This window comes from Solenopsis invicta, chromosome 13 (genome assembly GCF_016802725.1).
Source record: "Solenopsis invicta isolate M01_SB chromosome 13, UNIL_Sinv_3.0, whole genome shotgun sequence".
Classification (NCBI taxonomy): Eukaryota; Metazoa; Arthropoda; class Insecta; order Hymenoptera; family Formicidae; genus Solenopsis; species Solenopsis invicta.
The window spans coordinates 12,516,769-12,533,751 of NC_052676.1; the positions used below are offsets into that span (position 1 = coordinate 12,516,769).

Sequence of the window (16,983 nt, forward strand, 5' to 3'; positions counted from 1 at the left end):
TTACATTAATAATATAAATATACGTATGATTTAATAATATAACTTTCTTAAAAATATTGGTGAGAAATGTACGCGTAAAGTGTTGTTGTGTTTTAATTGACTAAAATTACAGAAAAACAATATAAGTTTTCAATTACTATATTTTGTACTTCCAGTAATAAGATGTATAACAATTCAAAGTACAATTTAAAGAATTTGTTACAAAGTAAATTTTGCAACGTGCACTTGCCGTTATCGTGTACATAGTAATCACAGGCTATGTACCGGAACGAAGTTTCACCGCATTCATTTTAGCTACTTTCTTGCATTATCTGTATTGCGATATAAAGCGAGTATATATCTATGCAGTTAGTAGAGAATGAAGAAAATATTAAGAATGTAACAGAAAAAGTTTTTTTTAATCTTTTTCTTTCTCTCTTTCTCTTTAAAAATAGGTCTCTTAATGACTGTCATTGTTATAATTATAAGGAATGTACATAAGGTATTCTGGAAATTTAAAAAGAACTTAAAAAAGATACATTATAGTACTTATGCCATATATATATATATATATATACACACAGAAAATATCTGTTTTGAGAATGTTTTCGTAATGTTAAATGTTGAAATAAGATTGTATAGCGTTAAACATTTTGCATAATTTCATACAAAAATGTATTTTCGTTATTTAATTATAATTTTCATTGAATTGAGAGGAAAAAGGTTTGGATAAAAAATATTAAGTTACTTTTTATACAATACTTTTTTCTTCTACTTTCTTCTAACATAATTTTTTTTAAATCACGAATTAAAATTTATAGTACTATCGGAAATTAATTTTTATATAGGCGATATGTATTTTATAAAAAATTATATAATGTTCATTCAAAGAAATAACCGCAACATCAAATTTATTAGATTATTAGGTTCTTTCTCTTTCTTTCCTTATCAAAAATCTTACGTTCTCGCAATATAGACTCTCTCTAGTTATTTTCTTGTCACCAGATCCTGACGGATCGTCTTGCACTGTAGCTAAGACTTCGCGATCTGACGTTTCCTCACTGCGCTCGGTAATTCGGGCGCACTGGAAGCCGCAGTCAACTTTTGCCGGTCACCTAGCGAACATTACAAAGCATAGAGCCTCTTTATAAAAGATAGCGTAAGAGAAAAATAACTAAAACAAATACGGTGAAATTTCCATACAAAACGTCTATTTTTTGCATCCTCGGTGCTTCTTTGATAAAACTGTTACAACTGTGATTTCTGCAAAACTGCGCAAATTTCTGGGAGATATCGAATATTGAATGTTCAAACGTTCCATCAAACAAAAGGTAATTGATTAAATTATAAATATTTTAAAAAATACTATAAATATATATATTTTTAAGTTTATTTAAAAAATATATAAGCAAAAAGTTAAGAAAATATATTTAAAATATATAAATAAATTTATGAAATAAATATATAAATAAAACATAATATTTAGATAATTGCTACATAATTGTTACTATTATTATTTCGGCACAATTTTATTCGTTCATTGAATTTTTATTGCAAAAGTTTATAAATATACATTGAAATACATTTTAGTAGCATTCACAAAAAGAAGAGAGTTTAAAGCAGAATAAAATAAAAACTAAATCAAAGATATAACATATTATATACATATAAATTAAAGTGTATTTTTTAATACTATATATAAATTTTTAATTAAATAAATTACGTGATTTATAAATAAAAATTTAATGTTTTTTGCTCTGATGGATTACTAGAAGATTTGGATGAAAGGTACAACTTTCCATCGTGTTAGCTGGCTTTCACCAGTCAACAGTTATCGTTGAATTTAAGACGCTATGACTTGGTAATCCTTGAATACATTTTCATAAATTATGGTATATATGAAAATTGGAATAACAGGACACGTTAAAATTTAAATAAAATAAATTGTAAAATATAAACATGTAAATTATATTAATAACGCACATCTTGGGTTTGTAACCCATTATTTGTATGTTAAGGAGCATTACTTGAGAAATACTGTTAATAATAACCATTGTGTCTATAAAGATGGAGAAGATATACCAATTAAAACCCAAAAGTGTATAAAACAAAAGTTTAAAAAAATTTATTTAAAAATTAATTCAAAAATGAATGTGAAAGTAATGCAATTAGCTATAAAATGTGTCATTATAAAAAAGACCTATAAAGCCTTATTTATAAAATATTATTTACAAATAAGACTGTTTAAAAATAAATATATTATCAGCAATTACCTCAAAATTTAATACAACAAAAAATTATCCTATTCAAAAGTGTATGCAACAAAAGTTTAACACATTCAATTATATGTAGAAACAGCTTAATGAATTCAAAAATATTTAAGAAAACTATAACGTTTCCACTGTCTTTTAATAAAAATTCTGAGTCACTATAAAACTAACTATAAGACTAACTAAAAATAAAACAAAATTTTAGTACGCACGATTCGTATTAATTACTATAAATATATTTATAATAACCCGAGTAGAAATTTAATCCGATATGCTAGATTTACTTTACGGCAGATCAAGTTCAAATTCAGATAGTATATATTAAATTTGTCATACCAAATTTTATATTATTTATAATTATTTGAGTCTTTTCCATATGTAGGACAAAAGTAAAAAAAAATGCATAACTTTTATAAAGTATAAAGAAGTTGAATTTTATAAAAATATAAATATAAATAAAAGAAGCAGGCCAAAAAACGCAAATGTAACACATAAAATTATTACGTATTTATTGTGGTAAAAGTGACATAAATGTAAATATAATGTAAACCCAATAAGCAGAAACATTAAATAAACGTTTTGAAACATTGATTTTATATGGCTCATCAATGTTCTCACATAATATTGTGTAAATGTTTTTGAAACATTATCTAATAATATATTGTCAAATGTTTAAAAACCGTTTTAATAATAATATTATTCTCAATTATTTTGTAAATGTTGCTTTACAGTCAAGTTATATAACCACAATCAATAAAATAGATTAATTGCTTGATATAATCGGATAAACTGTGCTGTGTCATAGTAACATGTGTTCCTTTAAATGGATTTCAATTGCCGAATAATTAATCAACAAAATGGTTAAAGTGATTGATAATGATTTAATCCGTTAGTGAAAAGCCATTTCTTTTCTTAAGCAAATAAGTAAATAAATCAAGTGTAAATCAATGATTTCAAAGAACAGCAGTACGAAATCATCAAATTAAGCTTTACAATGTAAACGTATTGTTGTTCTCTGAATTCCTTGAGAAAGACGGACAAATTTCTTAATGAACCACAATAGAGTGCCACGCAAGTATTTCTTTTAATAAATTTCAATCACTAATCTTACACTCGATCTTTTTATTCATTCGAGATACACACATAATAGAAATATTTCATTTCTATTGTAATAACCCAAGCAGGAAAAAAATATTAAACAAATGTTTTTAAAAGCATTGAAAAAATGTTTTGTAAAACGTTAAAATAATGAGTATAGTTCCCCCTTTTCATTAAAAAAACGTTTATTTTAACTTTAAAAGAATTCGAATTATTCTAATTCGTTATTCCAAATGATTATGTAAAATAAATAAAAACTAAAACGATTCTTAAATAGATTTTAAAATAAATAATAATTGAAAAGTAAATAGTTCAAATATTAAATAAACATAACTTTATAGATAAAAAATAAATATAAAAATGAATATTAAATAAATATTAAATAAACATTTACAAAATGTTTACTGAAATAATTTTCTTACATGAATATTTCATGAAAAACAAATATTTATAAAATATAAAATAAATGTTAGAAAAATATTTACTAAAAACCTTTTACCAAATGAATAATTAATGACAAATAAATGTTTACATAATAAGAAATAAACGTTTAAAAAGTGTTAACTGAAATTATTTTGTCAAATGAATGATTAATGAAGACTAAATATTGAAAAAATATTACATAAAAGTTATATATATATATATATATATATATATACATATATATTGTGTATATATATATATATATATATATATATATTGTGTGTATATATATATATATATATATATATATATATATATATATGATACTTTATTCCTTGCAGAGTACACTGCGGACCTCCGCTCCGCTTACAAAATTTAAACATTTTATTCCTTGCATCCTATACAACACATGAGAGAGAGAGAGAAAGATCACTCATCCATCCATATATCCATACTCATTCTCCGGACCTCCGTTTCCGCCGCATTTTCCTCTCTTTCTTCCACACTCTCATTCACACCCAACCACCCTCCTCCCTCCCTCATCTCCTCTAATCTCCTCATCCAAATCTCTCCCTCCTCGTCCTCTCCCAAGATCTCCTCCACCATCTCCTGCCATCCCTTTTCAACCCCCCAATTTGTGCATTCCTCCCATACGTGCTCCCAAGTTTCCATTCCCCCTCCACATATCCTACACTTCCTTTCCTCGTCCCCATCCCAATATCTATTCCCCATCATTCCGTCTCCCAGCCTAAACTTCGCCACTCTCCCATCTTTGCTCCTTCCATCCCTTTTTTAGGTATTTTGGCAGCCCCTTACCTTTCACTCTACTATACCATATGTTAAATCTAGAGCCCCTAATTTTCTCCCATCTTTCCTCTTCCTACCACCTACTCTCTCTTGTCACTACTTCTTCCCCCCTCAGCTCTCCTCCCTCTATCATCTTTTCTATCTCAATTAGGCTCCAGCTCTTCTCCTCATAAAAATCTCTCCTTTCCTCTTCTCATTTACCCATCACTTTTCCTACCTTCGCCCTGTCTCTCATTTCCTCCAAACACAACCTCGCCAGCTCTCCTCCCCTTCCTTCTCCAAGTTTCTTTTCATAGCTCCATGCCCTCAACCCTGCCCTCCCCCTTAACTTTTCCCTCTGCATTTCCTCCCTCACCATGTACCCCGGCGTGTACCTCCCAACCCCCACAATCCACTTCAAGAACCTGTCCTGTATCCTCTCTACCTTCTCTCTTTCTTTCCAGCCCCATATCTCTACTTCATATCCCATTACCGTCCAAACCAATCTATCAAACAACCATATCCTTCTCGACGAATCTTATTCAAACTTCCTCTTTCCTATCCCCCACACTTCTCTCATCACCACTGCTCCCTTGTTAACTCTCTCCTCTATATGTTCTTTCTGACCCCCATTTGCTATCATTACATAGGTATTTGTATTTTCTCACCTTTTCTATCTCTCTTCCTTTTCATTTCCATACCATCTTTTTCTGTCTCCCGCCCCCCTTTTTACACCTCATTATTTTCGTCTTCTCTACATTGACCTCTAATCCCTTCCGTTCTATATAACTTTCCAGTGCCTTAATCATTCCTTTCATCCTTGTCTCCTCTTCTGCAACCACTGCCACATCATCTGCGTACGCTAACGAGTATACTTTCCTTTCCTTTATCCTCACTCCCCCTCTCTCTTTAACTCCTCTTCTAAATCCGCCAGCAACAGCGTAAAGAAGCATGGGCTTAGGGGGCACCCCTGTCTTACCCCTCGCCACGTTCAAAAGTTTTCCCCTAACTTATCCCCCACCCTCACTCTACTACATAAAGGTTACATTATATATGTATAAATATTTAATGAAATCATTTTCTGTAATGTATAATTAATGGCGCATAAATGTTTACATAATAATAAATATACGTTAGAAAAACGTTTTCTAAAATCGTTTTCTGAAATAAATATTTAATGCAAACTAAATATTGAAAAAATGTTAAATAAACGTTATGTAAATATTTAATCAAATCATTTTCTGTAATGTATAATTATTGGCTCATAAATCTTTACATAATGTTAAATACACGTTAGAAAAACGTTTTCTAAAATTGTTTTCTCAAATGACTACTTAATGAAGACTAAATATTTAAAAAATATTAAATAAACGTTATATAAATATTTAATGAAATCATTTTTTGTAATGTATAACACCGGTCGACACAATTTTTGGATCTGGCTTCTGCATGTAAAATTTTCTTCTGTTATAAATAAAGGAAAAAATAATTTTTTTGATCAAAGTTTGCTTTTGTAGAAACTAGAGCAATTTTTCGAATTTTTAAAAAGAATAACTGATTTTTATATTTTTTTAATAATTTTATTTTTAATTACGATTAACAAAGTTTTTACTGAACATCAAAATCTTTTTAATTAAAAAATTGTGATAAACAACAGTATATAAATGTAAAATAACAAAAAATCAAATTCAAAAATGGATATTTTTAGTAATTCTCTTATGTTTGTATGGGCTTTCTCGTATTAAACCCCAAATGTAATCTCCCATCATATTCTCGTTGTACTGCCCTTGGTAACGTCGTTCCAAGTCCATCACATCTTGGTGAAAACGTTTTCCTTGCTCTTCTGAGTAGGCACCCATATTGTCTTTAAATTGATCCAGGTGAGAATGTAGCATATGAAGTTTAAGGGACATTCTGCAGCCCATAATTTTAAAGCTTTGAAGCATAGTTTCAATCAACTCTTCATAATTGTCAGCTCTGTTGTTACCAAGAAAACCATTAACTACTGCTTTAAGACTCTTCCAGGCTTGTTTTTCATGAGCATTGAGGAATTCTGTAAAATCATCACTGCTCATTATTTGTTTTATTTGTGGTCCGACAAAAATACCCGCTTTTACTTTAGCTTCAGATAATTTGGGAAAAAATCCATTCAAATATTCAAAAGCTTCAGAATTTAGATCTAGAGCTTTCACAAATTGCTTTATTAGGCCCAATTTTATATGTAACGGCGGCATCAATATATTCTTAGGCTCTACAATTTGTTCCGAATTGACATTATGTTTTCCTATTTGAAATTCGACTCGATCAGGCCATATACGCCGTTGGTAATGTAATGAATCTGCTCTGCTATCCCATAAGCAAAGATGACAAGGGTATTTAGTATTCTCACCTTGCATTCCCATCAGAAAACCAACCATCTTAAAATCGCTATATTACTGGCCAATTGTATTCTGTAAATTTTAACTTTTCCAGTACCATTTTTACACTATCATAACTCTCCTTAAGCATTGCAGAATATGCTACGGGAAGACTAGGGAATTGATTTCCGTTGTGAAGAAGTACTGCCTTTAAGCTTCTTGAAAAGCTATCAATAAAAAGCCGCCAGTCAGAAGGTATGCATGGTATTCCGATTTCCTTGAATAAATCAGTCACGCTATTACAGTAACAAATTTCGGCTTTTTGGTGAAAAAACATGAAAAAATTGTATGACGCTCTTTTTGATCAGTTATTTTCACATCATCTTCAAGCAAATTCCACTGTTTCAATCGTGAACCTAAAATCTCTGCTTTATTTTTGGATAAGCTTAAGTCTCGTACTAAATCATTGAATTCTGTTGAGCTGATGAAATGTGGTACAAAACTCTGCGACTTTATCATGTATTCACTACCATTGGTGTTAGTAAGCGACGTAAGGGAGACCGAGGCTAAATGCCCCATACTTTAGAATTTTGAAGCTACAACTTCTCAGACAATTAATTGTTATGATTGTCTATGCAGACGTGGTAGAGGCAATCTTCCTCTATATGTTAATGCCTAATATAATCCTGTTGATCATACGTTTTATTTTGTATTAATCAAAATATAAACGTGCAACAACGTGGCCATCTTGGCCATACCAGGGTCAGTTGGCTACTGGCGCGGGCCAAAAAAGCTTCGTATAAAATGCACATAACCAGCACGTAATCTGCACCTTAAACAAATTTTGATAAAGTACAAATGTTTGCAATAAATAAGCTTACCCGTAGTTGTTCTACTTTAAAAGAAAGAGCAAAGATATATGTATTTTCGATAGCCAGAATGTAACGATTTTTATTTTTTGGGTACATTAACGTAAATTGAATTTTATGGTTAGGATATAGTTAGGTTAGATTAGGTTAACATTTCATTACGTACATATATTTACAAATTAGTATAATTACTTTGATAAATAAAGTTGTATTTTATTAAAATACACAATACATTGTTTTAACGGAACGTTTTTTCTATATAAAATAATGTAATGTGCTAGGCTGTCTGGCTACTATGTCGATCTGTATGTTTACAAGTGATTGAACAAATAAATCGGGTACCATATATTTTTTTTACAAGAGAATGTTAAGATATTAATAAAAACATAAGAAACAGAAATAGTACTATGCATATAAAAAAATACGTATATTTGTCAAATCATAAAATATAATTATTGGTAACATACTTTCTCGTCATGGAAGGATCCATGTATTAAACAAAAAGAGGTATAATTATATCATTAAAGATGCACACGCAAAGTGTAGAACAAAAATAAACAATTCATATATCACAATAACCATATCATGGTCGTAACAATCACATATACTCGTATGTATTTTCACATTTTATAGAAAATGTGATTCTATATTTCACATTTTCTATTATCAGAACACTTTGTGCATAAAATATTGCGCATTAAATTTTGCACAAGTTTCGTGTGCCCAGTTTAAACATAATAAACATTTAAAAAATATTTAAAAAATAGTGTCTGCTGCTTGGGAAGTAACATGTATTTTAACATTTTATCAATATATTTTAAATATTGTTAAATGTTTAAATATGTTTAATTTACCATTTATTTACTAATCAAACGTTGTTTACAATTGCAATGAAATATTTCTAACAATTTTAAATAGATTTTAGAATATATCCTATTCTTACATAAGAAAATATTAATATAACATTATTGAAATATTATTTTGCTAATTGAAACAAATATTGCTTTTACATTAAAAAAATAATAATGCAACATTATATACAATGATACATAACACTCATGTCATAGAATCTTTAAAATGTACGTCAAAATTCGTTCATTGCGTACAATGTTACGAACTACATATTCTGAAACATTACATGTTATTAAATGTCGTTCTAGTAACGTTGTTGAAATGTAATTTTGTTTACTGGAAAAAGAGTTTAATATTATTAAAATTTATTCTAAGTATTGATACTCACAAGGCAGGTTTGCCAACCCAGAAATTCAAAAGTTTTGAAATTGGTATATCGTACATATAGACAAGTTCATTCATAACACAAAAATATTTTTTGTTTGTGTCCAATTTTAGTTTAAGGGGGTGAAACACCCCTTTGAAGAAAATCAGTTTTTTTCTTTTGAAGCAAAATTATAAGAGATATAAAAAAATGTTCTAAATGAAAATTGAATAGCTCGATGAGTACTTTATAATAGCAAAAAAATTTTTTTTTATATTTTTTTTATACTTTCTCTCTATTATTTACCTATTTTTTCCAAAACTTTTATTTCTTTTTATAAGCAAAATAAAGCTTATTTTATTACAAATTCAACGGTATATGTAGGAAAATTACTCGAGGAAAAACTCTAAACTGCGGTTGTTATAGTAAAAACTGCTTTATTTCGCTCTACTCGCTTAACACGTGTACACTCGCTTAAAGTTCTCGCAAGAGTAAGAGTTGCGCCACGTGTCCGCGCGTGTTGTTGTTTCAGCCGACGATGCGTCGCCGACGCACCTACTTTCCGTTGGTTAGACGGACGGGTCGGCGTCCGCCGCCTATTGGCTCCTACTCGTCCAATAGTTGCGCGCCTCTTTTGCACGGGCCCATCGTTTGGCGCCAATTCGAATTGTCGGGTCGGAGAATTTCTTACATTCGGCCGTCCTGAAGTTCTGGCCTGTCCTCAGGCACGTCTATAGTTTTCCAATCCCTTCCTGTCATTGCGGCTTCACCCCTGGCTCTGCTCCCTGTAAGTTTCAAAGAATGGCTGCGACCATACGACGGTTTTCGCTCATTCTCGTGCGATGTCTGATTTCCGGCTACAACCGTACTAACGACATCCATTTCCCTCGGCAACAACCGCAGGAGCGGGATAGTGAGTCGTTGTTTAACAACAATCGACCCCTGGCTACAATCGAAAAAGAGCACAGCGAGTCGTCGTCCCATGGCAACTGATTTTCTCCCGGCTACAACCGTGAGAATGACATCCATTCCCTCGGCAACAACCGCAGGAACGGAATAGCGAATCGTTGTTTTACAACAATCGACCGCCGGCTACAACCGTAAGAATGACACAGCGAGTCATCGTCCCATGACAACTGACTCTCTCTCCCGGCTACAACCGTGAGAATGGCATTATTTCCTCCGGCAGCAACCGCGAGGACGGGATGGCGGGTCACTGGTTTACAACAGTTGACCCCCGTAAGCTCCTTCGGCTCTACTGGTCACCAGCCGCGTCCGACACAGGGTCGTTATCCGCCCGAGTGTCCTGGACTGTGATCCACGGTTTGATGTTGTCGGCCGCCGCGACTGTCCGTCTCCGTCGACCTCCCTCCCGTAGATCCTCGACCTCGTACCGATCGTTAGGCAGCACTTTTCGAACCCGGAAAGGACCCTTGAACTTCGGGTGCAGCTTCTTGCTGCTCTCAGTGGCGGGATCGGTCGTAATCCGCACCAGCACCAGCTCGCCATCGGTGTATCTCACCGCAGCACGGCGAGACCGGTCATATCGTTCCTTCTGCTCCAGTTGTTTTGCGTCGATATGTTCCTTGATACCGGCACTCAACTCCTGCAGATCCAGCTGATGCACCACATCTTGGATCTCCGCCAGTAAACGCGCTTCAGTTACGCTCCTCGCCTCACACCCAATGAGCGCCTTCGTCGGGGTAGCGTTAATACTCTTATTGTGCAGCGTAATTAACGCACTCTGCACCTGCTTCACAGCCGAGTCCCACTCGTTGGAATCCAATCCTGCCGTGGTAGTGGCCAACGCCTGCGTGATAGTCTTGTTGTATCGTTCGCATTGCCCGTTAGCTCTAGGGGCAGCGACAGCGTTCAACACATGCTTGATGCCGTAGGTAAGGCAAAACGTCCAGAACGTCTGGGACGTGAACGCAGTTCCCCTGTCACTGACGATCCTGGCCGGGGCTCCGAACAGGTACATCAAATTTGTGAGAGCCTTCACGACGTAGGACGTCTTTTGACTCTTTACCGCTTCGACGATAACGAATTTGGTGAACGCATCAACAATCACCAGTAAGAATTTGTTACCTTTCCGGCTGGTTTCGAAGGGCCCTACGTGGTCGATGTGCACCGTGTGGAATGGCACTGGCACCTTTTCAATGATGTTTAGCTTGCACTGCTTTTTACCAGCTGAGTGCTTATAATAAGCGCAGTGCAAACAAGCACCCACATACTTGGTGACGAATCGTCTCATCCCAGCGAACCAATAATTTCGCTGGATACGCTCCAATGTCTTCTCCACTCCCAAGTGACCAACGTCATCGTGGCACAGCCTGCAAATCTGCATCCGGGCGTCTCGCGGCACCACCCAGGCTTTGCTGTTACCACCTAGACGTCGATAAACCTTACCGTCCTTAATTAAGTACTCATCGAAGTAGTGTTTGATTTCGGGCGTCGGCGTTCCGCCCAACAGGATCGTCCGAATCCGCACCAGTTGCTCATCCTGCAGTTGGGCTGCGAGGACCCAATCGCCTTCGGTGATATCAACTTGGGCGACCTCCAATGCCATTGGAACAGGGTTCCGGCTGAGCGCGTCTGCATGCGCCATTTTAGACCCTGCGCGGTACTCAACCTCGAAGGTATATTCCTGCATCTCCAGCCACCATCGTCCAATGCGGGGTAGCAAGTCTCGTTTTGCGAACGTTGCACGCAGCGCGTTGCAATCTGTCACAACCTTGAAGGGTATCCCCAGGACATATACCCTGAAATGTCGCAGCGCCAGCACAACGGCCATCGTCTCCAGCTCGTAGGAATGGTAGCACCGTTGGTCGGCCGTCGTCTGTTTGCTAAAGTACGCCACTACTTTCATCTGGCCCTCGACTTCCTGCAGACAGTCCTCCAACAGAACAGCACCTACCCCAATCGCGCTCGCGTCGGTATGTAATTCCGTCGACCGGCTTGGATCGAAGATGGTTAGCACCGGTCGAGTCGTGAGCCTGTCCTTGATGGTGGTAAACGCCTCGTTTTGAGCCTTTCCCCACGACCACGGCTCATTCTTCTTAGTGAGTCTCGTGATTGGTTCGACGATCGTTGCAAAATTCGCAATGAATCGTCGGAAGTAGCTTGCCAATCCCAGGAACTGTCGCACTTATTTGACGGACCGTGGAGCCTCCATACTCCTTACAGCTTCGATTTTGTGACGTCCTGGTTGGACTCCCTGCTCGCTAATTTCTCTGCCTAGGTACTCAATGGATTCTTTAAAGAATGAGCACTTTTCCAACCTTAGAGTTAAGTGATGCTTGCGGAACGCATCTAGCACTTGGCGCAACCGGCTCATACCTTCTTCTATCGTTCTTGATGGTATGATAATGTCATCTAAATACGGAAAAGCCATTGAGTTCCTAAGATCGCCCAACACCTGGTCCATCAACCGTTGGAAGACCGCGGGTGCGTTCGTCAGTCCAAATGGCATGCGTAGGAACTCATAGTGACCCTCGGGTGTCACGAAAGCCGTCTTTTCGATTGAATCGGATGCCATCGGTACCTGATAGTATCCCAACGCTAGGTCAAGTCCGGTAAAATACCGATTTCCGCCAAGCTTATCCATCCGATCGTCAATCAGCGGCATCGGGTACTTGTCCTTGACCGTCATTGCATTGAGCTTACGGAAGTCGACGCACATACGATGTTCACCGTTACTTTTTTTCACAAGCACCACGGGACTTGCATATGGCGAACTAGACTTACGGATAATATTGTATACTAACAACTCGTCTATCATACTCCTAAGCACTCGCTTCTCCGATTCGGGTAGCCGATATGGGCGATAAACCACAGGGACGTCGGTTGTACAGCGCAAACTCATCGACGCAGCGTTAGTTTTCCCTAAGTCTTTCATTGAGGATGCAACACAGTCGCCGTACTCCCGAATCAAGTCGATACATCGCTGTTTAGAATCTTCGGGTATCGTCCCGACGCGTATATTAACTTCCGATTCCGCATTTAGAAAGTTAACGTCGATGATGTTCTCGGGATCATTATCGGGCGCCGGTAGTTGCTTCAATGATAACGCGCTACCACGTTTAATCATCACAATGTGTTCCTGTCCGATGAAATCGCGACCAACGATAACATCGTAGACCAAGCATTCGTCCGGTACAAGGATTGCGTTCACTTGCGCTCGCGCGTTCATTATTCGAATCTCGCAGAGGGTCGATCGATCACTTGTCGTAACCTGTCCGGCAAACCCTCGTAACACCACGCTTGGTACGAGTGACACCGTCATGTCATACCTCTCCGCAATCGAGGTTCGTATTAAAGTGCAACTACTGCCGGTATCGATTAAGCCTCTGATTCTTTGGCCGTTGACAAACATCGTACGCTCATATGGATTCGATGCGGATTCCATACTTTTGACCGCGTTCACGTCTTTTCCTTGCGGACACATGGCCGTAATATGCCCTTTGCGCGTGCACTTTTCACACTCAGCTCGCGGCTCGCAGCATTTCCTAGCGAAATGACCCGTTTTTCCGCAATTAAAGCACTTTGTCTGTTTTCGGTTCTCATCGTTGTCCGTCGGATTTGCCGATGTGGCAGTCTCGTCGTTCGCGGTCTGCGATTGGCTGTGCCGTGACTGCTTCGGCTGTCGGTTCTTCCCGTCGCGTCCGTGGCTCGATGTAAACGGTGCCTTCCTTTGTTCGGTTTTTACCGGCAAATCGCCAAGAGCCGTCATATGCGCGTATAATCTACTCGCGGTATCTATTTGTACGGAACGTACCGCCCTTGCAACATTCGGGTCTTTTATCCCGCCGATCACGGCGTCGATAATGTATTCGTCCGGTATGACTATGTTTAGTTTGCGCAACTTATTTAATTTCGTGAAACAATAGTCGCCTAACGATTGACCCGGTGCAGTTTCGTACATCGCGGCGTCTCTGAATAACTTGCTAAATGGAACGGACTTACGAAATTGTTGTATCAACTCGTTCTTTGTTTCCGCCCACGTGACAGCTAACCGAGGCCGCGTGTCGTACCATTGCCGGGCATGGCCTTTCAGTCTGCTTGGTATCAATCTCGTTATGGCGCGATCATCCCAGCCGTATTGTATGGACAGCTCGTCCACGTGCTGGATCCACTTCTCGATGGTCATGTCGTCCTTTGCCGGGTCAAATGGGGGAATCATCAGCTCATCTCCCCGATGGATGCACGAACCGTGTCCGTGCGACGATCGTCGATCCAGACTGTTCACTATCCGCTCGAGTCTCTCGAAACGCTCGAGCCTTTTCCTTTTCTTGTCCGACGACGACGAGGACGACGAAGAAGACGAGGAAGACGAATGTCGCCTTTTCCCTCTCGACGTCTTCTTTTTCGAATCGCGGTGGCACGACTTGTGACGTCCCATCGTCCACGCTTCGATTTTCGTCAACTGTAGAATTTCCTAGCGGTGTTAGGCACGCGACAATCCCACTTCTGATATGTAGGAAAATTACTCGAGGAAAAACTCTAAACTGCGGTTGTTATAGTAAAAACTGCTTTATTTCGCTCTACTCGCTTAACACGTGTACACTCGCTTAAAGTTCTCGCAAGAGTAAGAGTTGCGTCACGTGTCCGCGCGTGTTGTTGTTACAGCCGACGATGCGTCGCCGACGCACCTACTTTCCGTTGGTTAGACGGACGGGTCTGCGTCCGCCGCCTATTGGCTCCTACTCGTCCAATAGTTGCGCGCCTCCTTTGCTCGGGCCCATCGTTTGGCGCCAATTCGAATTGTCGGGTCGGAGAATTTCTTACATATATGAGGATAAAGTTATGATGCGACACTTCCATTTTCCAAAAATAATTAAAAACCACCCCATAACGCATGGTGCGCGCAACTGTCCATGTACTATGTAAGCACAGAACATATATAAAGAGAAGCGAAAGCCCCGTGTTAAATGAAGGAATCAAAGTTGATCGCCGCGCTCCAAGTGGCTAGGCATAGTAACTAGTGCTCTATATGCTATTCGTATAAAAGATGTGAGTTTTTAAATTCATCGATTGATCAATCGCATTAAGCGCAAATGCAATTTTACAGTTCAAAGTTGCATTTGTGCATAATGCGATTGATCAATTGATAAATTAAAAATCTCGCCTACATTAATAATTTTAAAATTATATATTTCTCAGCTATCAACACAACTTGAATTCATTTTTACTAATATTTTCACAAAGCCTAAAAATAGATTTCAATAAATTGTATTGATTTAAACATTGACAAATTATGCTTACAACAGTAACAAATAAATATATATAGAACAAAATAAATTTCTATGTTGTAGATTAGGTATCGCTGAAAATAAAATAGACAATAGATATATGTAATAACTATTAATATTTATTAAAATCTGACAGAGTACAAAGTAACATCGTCAATATATATTTGACTAAATATACTTATTAATAATTATAATTACTGACAATAAAAAAAGAAACATTTTTTATAAAACAATATTAAAAACTGAAAATGTTGTTTTTTTGATATGCATCAAACTTATAATCTAAATAATTTGAAATATTAATTTAAAAAATTAAAAATATATAATACTGTATAAAATGTATAATAAAAAAATAAAATTTGCTTTGGCCCCGTTTTATACAATTAATTCTTAAAATATTTTTTCTCTTTTAACGCTGAGAATATTTCTTACAACTAAATTATAATATTTATAAAAAAATATGTATCATTGAGCATTCAATATAAAAATAAAAAAAGACAAATACAACACTGTATAAAATGTATAACGAAAAAATAAAATTTGTTTTGGCCCAATGTTTTATACAGTTGAGTCTTAAAATTTTTTTTCTCTTTCAACGCTGAGAATATTTCTTACAACTAAATTATAATATTTATAAAAAAATATTTATCATTGAGCATTCAACATAAAAATAAAAAAAGACAAATACAACACTGTATAAAATGTATGATAAAAAAATAAAATTTGCTTTGGCCTCGTATAATTAAGTCTTAAAATATTTTCTTTCTTTTAATGCTGAGAATATTTCTTACAAATTATAATATTTATCAAGAATATTTATCATTGAGCATTTAACATATGCATTTAACCAAAAGCCTTTTAATTTAATTAAAACAACATAGTATCCAATAGTAAATCAATTATAATAAATCAAAATCAGAAATCCGGACAAAGAATACAAGAAATATGAAAATATTAAATTTGAAAATATGTTATGTTTTTTGAAATTTAATTATTTTTTTGTAATGTCCAGAACTTAGTGCCTGTGATTGTTTATGATCTTTAATGTATTTAAATATTAAGAACGTAATAGTTTTATCAATAATTAAGATATCACAACGATGGATATTACAGAAATTACTACTATAATTTGAAAGAAATATCTCTTTAAAAGTCGATTCTAAACAAGATATATTTTCATCCAAAAAATGGTATAATCTATTATGTAGATTTTCGACTAATGTAAGTACCCGATCGCTTGCATACGTTAAAGAGTCATTTTCTCCATCATGTTCTTTAAAAGTTGTAAATAAATGATGTTGACATTGTGTCGAAAACAAATCATCTCGACAATTAGTACAATGTTTGTCTGGCAAATGCAATTTTTTAATAAGATAACCTGATACATATGAAAGGGCAAAACAGTCTTGAACATTCATTTCGTCAAAATTTTTCCATTCTAAAGTTCGTATTTCAACGTTCTTGAATAGTTCAGTTTCTTCTAGTGGTATATTTTGAGAGTCACTATTTAAATAACATCGAAAATTCTCTAAATTTTTAGCATTATCTTCCTCGCAATTTGCAAATTTGGGTACTGGTGCAACCATATCGTTTAGTACTGTTGTTTTTAAAGCGGCAATAAATTGATGGCAGGTGGGATTGGTATTTGATATACCATGTTGTCGTATCATACAAAAAAGGTTTTCAAGTGGATCCTGATTAAGATTTCGTAAATTTAAATATTCAAAACCAAAA

General features: G+C 35.7%; 1 protein-coding gene across 1 annotated transcript in view; it reads left to right on the forward strand.

The window, feature by feature from the left end:
• Positions 1–1,038: 1,038 nt before the first annotated feature.
• Positions 1,039–16,983, forward strand: part of LOC105205874 (estradiol 17-beta-dehydrogenase 11) — a 115,102-nt gene continuing 99,157 nt past the window's right edge. Inside the window, exon 1 of the mRNA XM_039456552.1 lies at positions 1,039–1,310. The gene's annotated coding sequence lies outside the window, so the exon portion shown is untranslated. The remainder of the gene's footprint in view (positions 1,311–16,983) is intronic.